The 12,574-nt window shown below is 44.7% G+C and overlaps 1 long non-coding RNA gene across 1 annotated transcript in view; it reads left to right on the top strand.

Moving 5' to 3' along the window:
• LOC120938010 overlaps positions 1-10,690 on the top strand; it is a 113,652-nt gene extending 102,962 nt beyond the window's left edge. The window contains exon 2 of the long non-coding RNA XR_005748773.1: positions 10,351-10,690. This is a non-coding gene — a long non-coding RNA (uncharacterized LOC120938010). The remainder of the gene's footprint in view (positions 1-10,350) is intronic.
• Positions 10,691-12,574: the final 1,884 nt, after the last annotated feature.

Raw genomic sequence — 12,574 nt, forward strand, 5'->3', positions numbered from 1 at the left:
CTTCAATAAGACACAGAAGTTGAATCCAACGCAAGTACACACAGTCTCTTAAAGTGACACTGAATATCTTTATTCTCTAAACATGTAGACGAGTCATGTCATCTTGGCTGACCAATGGGAAGCTCCGTCCGGTTTCAAATGAGCCGCGGCTGCCACTGTGATCCGGACACCACTTCCTGTTGTCATGCCAGCGTGAAGCTGGTTGGGCTGGATGGATAATATCGGGAATATTCACTTAGGCTATCAGCTGCAGGTTAATCCTGCTCTACACATACTTATTTACTGGGCGTCATCTCCATACAGGAGATGCCTCTTTATTATCCCCAGCTACTACGGGCAGCACAGTGGTGCAGTGAGTAGCACTTTCGCCTAACAGCAAAAGGGTCGCTGGTTTGAATCCCGACCACGACACCATCTGCCTGGAGTTTGCATGTTCTCCCTGTGCATGTGTGGGATTCCTCCGGGTACTCCGGTTTCCTCCCACACTCTAAAGACATGCTGGTAGGTAAATTGGATCTTGTCCAAATTGGCCGAGTATATATATGTTTATCTGTGTGTATGACTGTGTGTCCCAAGCGTGTCACGATCCTACGGGGTAAAATGACCGCATCAGCCAAGCAGACCCTGGCTGGAAAAAGCGCCCAGAGGCGATTCAGTTCGCATGAGTTGCGCTATACAAGTCATTCATTCATTCACTACTTGGGTTAAGGGCTTTTACCATACCCCATTCACTACTTGCCCATTTGGGTTTTACTAATGTCATTAATTATCTAATTTAGATTGGAGCCCCAGTCACCTGCCAGTTGAACATACATTCATCTGGGATACATGTTTATGCTCTCGGTTTTCCCACTGGCCCTACCTCAGTTCCCGGTTGCAGACAACTTTATCGACCCGTGCGTTCCAGTTTGCACATCCTCACATGCTGAAAATTAGTACGTTTTTTGGGGATGGCCCTTTTTCCGTCTCTCCTATTGTCTCCCATTAATTGGGTGTTATGCTAAAACGCACATATTATACTTGTGTCGGCTCTTGATTGGATAGATTGATAGCAGTGCAGCCATTGGCTCCCAATGCTGTCAATCAAATCCAATGACGCGGGCATCAGGGGGAGGGGCCGAGTCTGTCATTCTGTGTCTATGGATGCAAATGCTTGACTCGGGAGCCCGCCCACAAGGTAACCCCCAGGGGGTTTAACGATGTGAGGAGTAGCAGTGAGCGCCGTCGGGGGACCCTAGAAGACGATGATTGGGGCCACCCTGTGCAAAACAAGTGGAGGTAAGTATGATGTGTTAAATATTGCATTTGGGAGGAAAAAATACGAATGCAATTTATACACTGGGAAGAGAACCTCTGGGGGAATCTAGGATGGAAAATTACCTGGGGGTCCTAGTAGATGATAGGCTCAGCAATGGCATGCAAAGCCAAGCTGCTGCTAACAAAGCAAACTGAATATTGGCATGCATTAAAAAGGGTATTAACTCCAGAGATAAAATGATAGGGCCATATTCTCGTAGATCCTGCGGCGGCGTCGCGTAAGCCATTTACACTACGCCGCCCCAACTTACAGGAGCAAGTGCTGTATTCACCAAACACTTGCTCCGTAGTTTGGGGCGGCGTAGTGTAAATGGCCCGGCGTATCCCCGCGTAATTCCAAGGGGGCGGCTTGTATTTAAATTAAGCGCGCCCCCGTGCCGTTCGAACTGCGCATGCGTCGGGCTTAAAATAGACCAGTGCGCATGCTCCAGTTCTCGACGGAAAACGTCAATGACGGCGACGTGTGCGTCATTGACGTAAAGTCGTATTCAAGAACGACTTAGTAAAACGACGTACCCGACGGGAAAAGACGACGCGGACCCGACGCCATACTTAACATGGCATACATGGGACTGGCGTAAGGTTACCCCTCATATAGCAGGGGTAACCTTATGCTTACGCAAACGACGGTTACGCGACGCGATTTCGTTCGGGAATCGGCGTATCAGGCTCATTTGCATAAACAAATGAGACCTGAACGTAAACGCCATCTAGCGGCCGGTGGCGAATTACATTTAGGATCCGACAGTGTAAGTGACTTACACTAGTCGGATCCTAGCCTAAATCCGGCGTATCTTGTTTTGTGAATACAAAACAATGATACGCCGGCGGGAAATTCGATTTACGCCGGTGTATCAGTAGATACACCGGCGTAACTTGTTTGAGAATATGGCCCAATATTCTTCCGCTCTACAGGACTCTGGTCCGGCCACACCTGGAGTATGCTGTCCAGTTTTGGGCACCAGTCCTCAGAAAGGATGTACTGGAAATTGAGCGAGTACAAAGAAGGGCAACAAAGCTAATAAATGGTCTAGAGGATATTAGTTATGAGAAAAGGTTGCGAGCACTGAACTTATTCTCTCTGGAGAAAAGACACTTGAGAGGGGATATGATTTACAATACCATACTGGTGACCCCACAATAAGGATAAAACTTTTTCACAGAAGGGAGTTTAACAAGACTCGTGGCCACTGATTAAAATGAGAAGAAAAGAGGTTTAACTCTGCGTAGAGGGTTCTTTACTGTAAGAGCGGCAAGGATGTGGAATTCCCTTCCACAGGCGGTGGTCTCAACGGGGGCATCGATGGTTTCAAGAAACTATTAGATAAGCACCTGAACGACACAACATACAGGGATATACAATGTAATACTGACATATAATCACACACATAGGTTGGACTTGATGGATTTGTGTCTTTTTTTCAACCTTACTTACTATGTAACTATGTTTGTTATTTAAAAAAAGGGGGGTTTACAATAACTTTAATGCCCCTGCTGGCTTGTATACAATTTTTGATCAATGTGTAGGCATTTTGAAAAGGCACCCCTGATGAAGCCTCAAGGCACCCTGATTGAAAATAACTACTCTATACCAACAGTATATTGTAGAAAGGAGCTTAAATATTGACACAACACACTGATTTATTGTGTTGTCGCTGTGTGCGTTCAGTAAGTGAATGAATGTTATCCCAGTAGCTGTGTTGTAGTTTACAATCCCCCCGTCTCTGCTGAACAGTGCATGCTCCAGTTACCTCTGCTGGTGCTAATGGAATTATTCAGTAACAATGAGACCGGAAGTCTACCGAGAGGAAAAGCATAACATGTTCACAGGACCAAATAGAAACAAAAGGAAGCCGAGCTTTCATGAGTCGGCGATGTGATGACAGAGCGCCGAGTAACATAACATTCCACGCCGAACCTCCATGCAAGTTTTCTTATGATACAAATAGAACCCACAGATTTAATCCATGGCTATTTTTGTAATTTAATTAATTCACTTTGTTAAATATTAATCCTGGAAATCCACGGGCATTGAGTAGCGTAATCTGTCTTGGGGCCGTGCCCCTTCGTTATTTATACCATGTCCCCGTGTGACCGCCGTAGATCTGCTGGCTTTCACACAACCTTGTGAAGATGATGGAAAAATGTGTTTCTCCGATGAGCCCCCGGTACCTGTGCCCTGACCTGGAGCACAGGCGTATTTTGAATGTAACATCGCCATGTTGAGCTTACAACTGTCCTTAAGCTCCTATTATTTGTTCTATAGATTGATATATTTAGTTCCCAGGCAGGAAGCAGCCTAAAGTCTCTTCCATATACAAACCTTGGCCAATATTTTTCAGCAGTCAATTAAGGTGACGGCAAGTTTTCGGAATTCTTGAGGAAACAGGTGTACCCGAACGAAACTCAAACATACACAGGAAGAAGAGGGAACTCATCCAAGCTCTAGCGCTATATAGTATAGTTGGTGTGTGGAGTAGTCGGTGCTCTGGCTAATTTAGCTCACATGTAATTCATAGAAAGTACAGGCCGGCAACTCGACAACTTCTCTATAGAAAATATTTTTTGAAGCATTACAGCAGTAACATCATCCAAAAATGCTGACGTGTTTCGGCCTTAGGCCTCGTACACACGATAGGTTAACCAGAGGACAACGGTCTGAAGGACCGTTTTCATCGGTCAAAACCAATCGTGTGTGGGCCCCATAGGTTATTTAACCATAGGTTAAAAAAAAGCCAACTTGCTTTAAAATTAACCTATGGATTCCTAACCAATAGGTCAAAAACAATTGTTAGTAGGCACGACCATCGGTTAAAAATCCACGCATTCTCAGAATCAAGTTGACGCATGCTTGGAAGCATTGAACTTCGTTTTTTTCAGCACGTCGTGTTTTACGTCACCGCGTTCTGACACGATCGGTTATTTAACCTATGGTGTGTAACCTATTTAACCTATGGTATGTAGGAGTGACGGACCATCAGTCGGTAACCTATGACAACGGTCCTTCAGACCGTTGTCCTCTGGTTAACCTATCGTGTGTACGAGGCCTTCATCTTGATGCTTTGATGAAGGCCTAAGGCCGAAACGCAACAGTTTTGGATGATGTTACTGCTGTAATGCTTCCAGTTGCCTTGAGGGGACTCCTGTGCTGGGGGGCTCTGCCCCTGGACAGAGGACAAAGCAGGAAAACCAGAGAGAGATGGGTCAGGAGAAGCTGAAGACTCATCCCTTTCCAGCCTCAGCTAGGCTTAGCTGAAGCCATCCTGGAAGTCTAAGTTTATCCTCTAACAAACCTAAACAAAACCAAACACCCTGGTCTGATTCTTGAATCCTGTGAGCACTGGACAATTCATGTTGCCTGGATGGGCATGAAAGGGGAGACCCAAAAACACAGTGGCCCTTACAGGGGTAACACTACACACAGTGTAGAAGCAGACTGAGCTGGAAAAGTGCTGAGGTACAGCATGTGTGTACAGGAGCACTGAGGTTCTGTGTTTGATGGCCTGGAGGACCAAGGCAACAGGCCTGAGCAGCGGTGCTTAGAGACCCACTAGTTTGTGTTAATGGTAGAAACCCCTGAGTGTGAAACTGACTTTCTGTATAAACGTCTTTTTTGTTTTACTAATAAAAGTGGGCATCAAACAGCATTTCTGGAGTGGACTGAACGTACTGAGAAACACTACCATTGAGCGAAAACCCTCAAACCATCACAAGACAATTTGGTTGCCTTTACATGGGGTGATGAACTTCACTAAAGACCCCTTAGTCATGTCTGGTCTCTCTTTCCCCCCATCCAGTCCCCAGTCCAATAGAAGGGTGACTTCTTGCAAGTGGTGTGGAGGTGGGGGTTCGTCCGTGGAGGGCAGGAGAACTGCATGTGGACATCTTGGGATCATCAAGGCTTGGTTTGCTTTTAGAGAAACAGCAATTCCTTTGGCCATAGAACACAGTTTTCTCATCAAAAAGTGGTAGATATATACTGCTCTGTTGTAATACAATATATTGACTATAAAGAATGATGATGTACTTACAAATAAAATAATCTATGAATCTTTCCTCTTTCCTTTTCCGCATTAAAAAAATCCCCCTGAAGAAGACCAATAATTAAAAGGTCGAAACGCGTAGGGATATCATGTGAAACCCTATAAAAGCACAAAGAGTTTATATAACATGAGTTATGTGTATTTTCTCTATCTTTGATGAGTCGTGTCGCTTATGTTAAGGCCAGAATTGCTTTTTATGACTCCTGTGTATTTATGGAAATACTTTTTTATACCATGACACAAATAAATAAATATAATTTTTTATAAAAATGTATTACTTCTCTTTTCAAACATAAATTTCGCTGCTAAAAAGAATAAAACCCTTGAGGGATTTTCCATTTCATGTCTGGTGTCTCTTGCCAGTTTTAGTCTGTCTCATGTATCTATAAACTATTTTTCGAAGATCAATGTATTGCCCTTTCGTAACATGAAACAATGATACTATAAAATCCCCAGCTTGTTTTCTAAGCGAGTCTCTTTACTGGCATGTGAGAACTTGTGTAATGTAATTGCTATGCCTTTGTACTATTGACAAAATTGATGTTAATTTCTTCACAAGAATAAATAGGGTCTTTGTCTGTGAGATTCTCTCAAATGTAAGTAGCAGAGGACCCATTCATCATTGTTCTGTGCACCTGTTACCAGTCTGCATTTACAGTTCCAGCACTGAAACCCAACAACGGGCGACCTTTGTCATTCAGACTGGTACTGGTGTATTATACACTACACTGAAAAAGTATGTGCCTTTCTCTATTCAGACTTACAGTGCAGTAGCATGTATTATGTTACTCCATTCCAAAATCCCAACCAGTGTTATATTTAAAGGAGAAGTACAGCCAAAGCTCAATTGGCTGTCTTTCTGTTAATCACAGGAGTGAAGTTCATTCTGCTCTCCTGTGATCCAATTCCGCAGACTGCGGGCTGAAGTTCGCTGTCTGCTGACATCGAATCAGGAAAAACAACGTTTTTTTTCCTGACGAGAATCCCGGCCGTGTGTACGAGGCTTGAGTGTGAGGTCAAGGAACTGGTGTGGCGGTGCGCATTTATGTGGGGGAGAGGATACTCAAGCAACTATTTGCAGAGGTTGCGATCCGGAACGGACTGCTAATGGGTCCGTCATTTAGTGATGCCTGGTCTATCACATAAAATCCCAATAAAATAAATTTACGTTTTTGGTTGTAACATAACAAAATGTGAAATATTTGAAGAGGTATAAATACTTTTTTAAAGCACTGTATCTCTATACAAGATTTAGGTCAGTGACTCTGGAGGCATTGAAGCCAATGGATCAGAAAGGCAGCCAGGCAACTAGCATGTTAAAAACAAATGGTCAACAATACAGTAATAACTATCACAATTCCCTAGTGATAGGTTTCCTTTGCTACGTATGACTGTAGAGGACGCAGAAGACATCTGGTGGGGGGGGGGGGGACATGTGGGACTAGTGATTAGATACTATAAGGGAATAAATAATGTCTCTCTCTTTTGGCACAAATGGTATTTTCTCCAAAATAGCAAGCAAAAGCCCTGCACACAAACTCATATATCCATATTCCATAATCAGAGAGGTAAAAATATATATAAATCATTACCTTCAAAGCCTACTGCTTTGAATGGGACAAAGGCCCGGTGAAAGCTGTTTTTTTTAGCAATGCAACCTAATAAAGTAGTTGGGAAGGTGCAAAGAAAAGCCTTGAGAAACGATGGAGAACAATTGTCTCGCTCATATAATGGGTAACAAGAGACAGTAAACTGGCACTAATAGAGGCACAACCTTTTCAAATTAGAGAGACCAGGTCTATGCGCACCCTTTCTACAGGTCACTTTGTGATAAAGGGCTACTTCTCTGTATTACAAAGCCAGCATTAATCAAGTGACCCAAGACTTTAGTATTATATATCCAATATATCAGTTACTGGTCCAGCCAAAGACACGTTGGCTACCCCCCCTCCCGATTGTGTGCTGTATTCACAAAGTGATAGGACAAGATTCAAGTACACGAGTGGAGAAATCAGCTTTAGCCGAGAGATAGAATCTATGCATTAAAGTGTTACTAAACCCACAACAGTAAACTCATAGGTAGATTCAGGAACATGGGTGCAAACTTGCGGCGGCGTAGCTTAGCCTGTTTAGGCTACGCCGCCGTAAGTTAGCTAGGCAAGTACATGATTCTCAATGTACTTGCCTGCTAATATACGGCGGCGTAGCCTAAAGCGGGCGGGTGTAAGGGTGCCGAATTCAAATGTGTGGAAGGGGGGCGTGTTTAATGCTAATCAGGCTTGACCTTACGTTTTTTTGTTACTGCGCATGCGCCGGCCGCCTACATTTCCCAGTGTGCATTGCGGCTAAGTACGCCGCACAGGCCTATTGATTTCGACGTGGACGTAAATGACGTAAATCCCGGTTCGCGGACGACTTACGCAAACGACGTAAAAAATTTGAATCTCGCGGCGGGAACGGCGGCCATACTTTAACATCGTTATTCCACCTAATAGATGGAATAACTTTAGGCCTGCTAATGCCTTACGGAAACGGCGTAAAACTACTGCAGCGGCCGGGCGTACATTCGTGAATCGGCGTATCAACTCATTTACTTATTCTACGCCGACCGCAATGGAAGCGCCACCTAGCGGCCATCCGAAAAATTGCAACCTAAGATAGGACGGCGCAAGCTGTCTTATCTTAGATATGTTTAAGCGTATCTCTGTTTGAGCATACGCTTAAACATAAGTCGGAGTCGATTCTGAGATAGGTCGGCTTTTCTACTGATAAGCTGGCCTAACTCTTACTGAATCTACCTATCAGTCTGTATATTCAGTAAAGCATGCTCATTATACTCACTGTGGAACCTAAAGGGTTAATCCTCTACATTGTGTGAAAAAAATGGGGTCTGATTCTGTCTTCTCTGATCCTCCCCTTCTTCCACAGTCCCCAATCCTTCTCCTGATAATACAGAGCCGTGGGGACACTCTGCACATGCTCAGTTTGGTCTGTACTGCTAGAGAGATTTTTTTTCTTGGGAGGGTGCATGTGATCAGCACAGGGCCATTTAGCACTGTCCAGACAGAGGATCGGGGGGAAATGAAAACTCCTCCTACAAGCTTTAACCAGACACGGATAGAAGTCAACTAACTGCTAGTCTAGTCTAACTGCTGATGAGAAAGTGTATTTAGCAGTTTATATTTACTAAAATAATTGCGTTCCCATGTTCTGTGTACTGTGGCAGACCAGATATAGTGAATGACTGGGTTTAGTAATACTTTAAGGCTCTTGGTTTCTGAATCACCAAAACGTTCCACAAATTGGACATGTTGCAAAAGTTTTGCCATAACACACTATGGTGCGTTTTGCCATAACACACTATGGTGCGTTTTCATCGCAGCTCATTGTAACACACATGGGTTGCATTATGCCCTGTACACGCGAGCAGAATTTCCGTTGGAAAAAAGTTGGATGGTTTTTCCGACAGAATTCCACTCAAGCTTAGCTTGCATACACACGGTCACACAAAAATTCTCTGAACTTTCAAGCATTAAGAACGCGGTGACGAGGCGAGAAATAGAAGTTCAATTGTTTCCGAGCACGCATGTTTTTTTTCCAGTCGGAATTGCATACAGACGAACGGATTTTCCAATAGGAATTTTTTTCCGTCTGAAAAATTGAGAACCTGCTCTCAAACTTTTGCTGGCGGAAATTCCGCTTGCGTGTATGGGGCATTAGGGCCCGGGATAGGCAATTAGTGGACCTCCAGCTGTTGCAAATCTACAATTCCCATGAGGCATAGCAAGACTCTCACAGCCACAAGCATGACACCCAGAGGCATGATGGGACTTGTAGTTTTGCAACAGCTGGAGGTCCGCTAATTGCATATCCCTGCTAGGGCTTTAAAGTGGAGGTTCACCCAGAAATGAAAATTTTTGACATTAGATTTATGCTCATTTTGTGAAGGGGAATCGGGTAGTATTTTTAAAATCGAAGCCGTACTTACCGTTTTAGAGAGCGATCTTCTCCGCCGCTTCCAGGTATGGGCTGCGGGACTGGGCATTCCTATTTGATTGAAGTCTTTCGACAGGCTTCCAACGGTCGCATCTATCGGGTCACGATTTTCCGAAAGTAGCCGAACGTCGGTGCGCAGGCGCCGTATAGAGCCACACCGACGTTCGGCTTCTTTCGGCTACTCGTGACGCGATGGATGCGACCGTCGGAAGCCTGTCGGAAGACTGTCAATCAAAATAGGAACGCCCAGTCCCGAAGACCCATACCCAGAAGCGGCGGAGAAGATCGCTCTCTACAACGGTAAGTACAGCTTCGTTTTTAAAAAAAACTACACGATTCCCCTTGACAAAATGAGCATCAATCTAATGTTAAATTTTTTTTTTAGGGTGAACTCCCGCTTTAACTCCCTGTTCCAGAGGGCATTAGTAAAGGTAACAGAAAATGATGAGAAATCTTCCCAATGGGGGCGCAGAGAGCTATAACAGCTATAATCTGACCGAGGTTATAACACTTTTTTTTTAAATAACTAAAACAAAATGTGATAGATTCTCATAGACATAAGATCACATTCTCCTGGTCGTGTGATCAGTCCCTGCCAGACAGGGAACCTGTCCCTACACTAACCACTCTCAACCACTCCGGGAGCCAGAACCCTAAATAGACTCTGCCTGGCCCAATATGGCCACTCAGGTCATGTGGGGCACCAGCAACCAGGCAGTTGTCTCCCCGTAACTGCAGGAAGTCATAAAAAAACCGAGCCCCTCACAACTTCCTTCTCCTTCTGCAATGCCCCTTTGGTCGATCGCTACCTACAGTGGGGAATACAGATTGCACCTACCTCCTGACCCCTGATCTCTCTACATACTGACCTCTGGCCTTAGCAACTCTTTTTTTTATTGGCCATTCCTCCTAACAATTATTATCTGTTAATAGTAATGATAGTCATAAGGCCACTAACATGCTTACATTACCTCTATATACTTTTCTCTTTCAGGAAGTCCTGGCTGAGCAAAGTGGGCAGTCCCAGTTCCCGGATTGATCGAACTGTATTTTCTGATGAAAAGGATATCTCTCAACTTCAGTACAAGGGATTCAGCACCAGACACTAAAGCAATGGCGTCTGCAACTGGTGGATACACAATTAGCAAATTGTCACTGATCTATATAAAACATGATATCACATTGATAATCTCTGAATAACGAACTGAAAATTCGCACAAAAGTTGTTGTGTTTCTAGTTATGACCCATATTTGCATAGCAAGTATTACCCTAGATTCCAATGTTTGGCATGGTGTGATTAATCTAATTGTTCTAATAAAAGCTTAATACTGCATTGCTATGGTTAGACTGGAGTTATGTACCAAACTAGGACAAAAGTTCACAGTGTGTCTGAGATAAAGTGCCAACATTGGATTGAAAAATGTGTGAATTGTAAATACTGGATATAAAGTCTCTTTAGGAAAATTTGTGATGTTCATAGATCATACCTCCCAACATTTCTAAAATCCACTGCGGGACATTCTTGTTGAATGGATCTCTAAGTTGTTGAGCGGGGGGGGGGGGGGGGTTTCCCGCGGATCTCGAAGTTGTTGAGCGGGGGGGATTGCCACGGTCAAAGTTTTTGAGCGGGAGGGGTGATTGCCGCGATCAAAGTTGTTGAAAGGGTGGCGCTGATTGGTGCAGTAGTTGTCTCCTACCTACCTTGACGCTATCAAAGTTTTTGAGCGGGAGGGGTGATTGCCGCGATCTAAGTTGTTGAAAGGGTGGCGCTGATTGGTGCAGTAGTTGTCTCCTACCTACCTTGACGCTATCAAAGTTTTTGAGCGGGGGGGTGATTGCCATGATCGAAGTTGTTGAGCAGGGGGGGTTGCCGCAGATCTCGAAGTTGTTGAGCGGGGTGGGTGCTTGCCGCGGGGGGGGGTGGCGCTGATTGGTGCAGTAGTTGTCTCCTACCTGTGCACACAGCCAGTCGGGTTCTCCTCTTCCCTTCAGCTGCCGCAAACCACACACCGCTCCGGTAAGCATGTCTCCTCTCTGACCTTGTTCTTCTTCCTGTGCTGTTCTTCTTCCTGTGCGGGAAAATTAACCCCTGCGCGGGACTGCGGGAGGATGCAGTCTGTGCGGAAAGTTCCCGCAGAATCCGGGCGGGTTGGGAGGTATGCGGCATAGTGTTATATTAAACAGATGGTGTCACAAAAAATGCATTTTTTATTGAAAAGATTGCTTAATGAACCATGCAAGGTGAAGTAACAGTTCCATCTAAATACTACCCTTCCAGCCCCCTGGGAATCGCTAAGTAGATGCCTGGATCCTTTTCCTAGTAGTTTCCTCGCAGCCAAGCACACGCTTCCAATCACTTTTTCAGGCTCATTAACCAGTCTAGGGGTATGCTTATATGATGCTTTAAAGAGGAAGTAAACTCTTGTAAAACAAAAAAACCCTGTAAGACAAAGGCATAATGAGCTAGTATGCATCGCACACTAACTAATTAAGAAATACTTACCTTAGAATAAAGCCCTCCAGCGGCTCACGCACACCACTGAGATGGCTGACATCTTCCCCGGTGTTTCTTCCGGGTTCGCGGGCTCTGGCGCTGTGAGTGGCCGGAGCAACGAAGATGTCACTCTCGCGCATGACACGGGCAGCCGTTTCTTCAGAGCGCATGCACCAGTGATTTCACTGGCAGCCCGTATCCCTAAACGGTGCATGCTTAGGAGATATTTACACTACCTATAGCACAAGTGTCAAACACAAGGCCCGCGTGCCAAATCCTTAGCTGCAGGAGCACTCCAGCCCTCCTCTGGTCCTACTCCAGACCCCTACTTTCTGCTTTCAAGCAATGCATCCAGCTTCTTCACAGCAGCAACATAAGGAAAGGGGGGTGCACTGTGATGTAAGGGAGAGTGGGGAACTCATATTCTGATGGTGGGGTGGCTCTTGACATCTAATGTAAAGGGGAGGGGATGCACATACAGATACAACCGTTCATTTTGAGGGCAATCATAATGCTGATGCGGCCCCCAATGAAATCGAGTTTGACACCCCTGACCTATAGGTAAGCCTTATTATAGGCTTACCTATAGGTAAAGTTCTGTAGTAGAGTTTACTTCCTCTTTAATAAGAACTTGGATAGGTGGTGGGTAATGGTAGGATACTTAAGTAACCCTTAGTAACAATTTGAGAACACTAAACTTTCTGTTGTAGAATTATGAGCCAA

This window comes from Rana temporaria, chromosome 4 (assembly GCF_905171775.1).
Source record: "Rana temporaria chromosome 4, aRanTem1.1, whole genome shotgun sequence".
Classification (NCBI taxonomy): domain Eukaryota; kingdom Metazoa; phylum Chordata; class Amphibia; order Anura; family Ranidae; genus Rana; species Rana temporaria.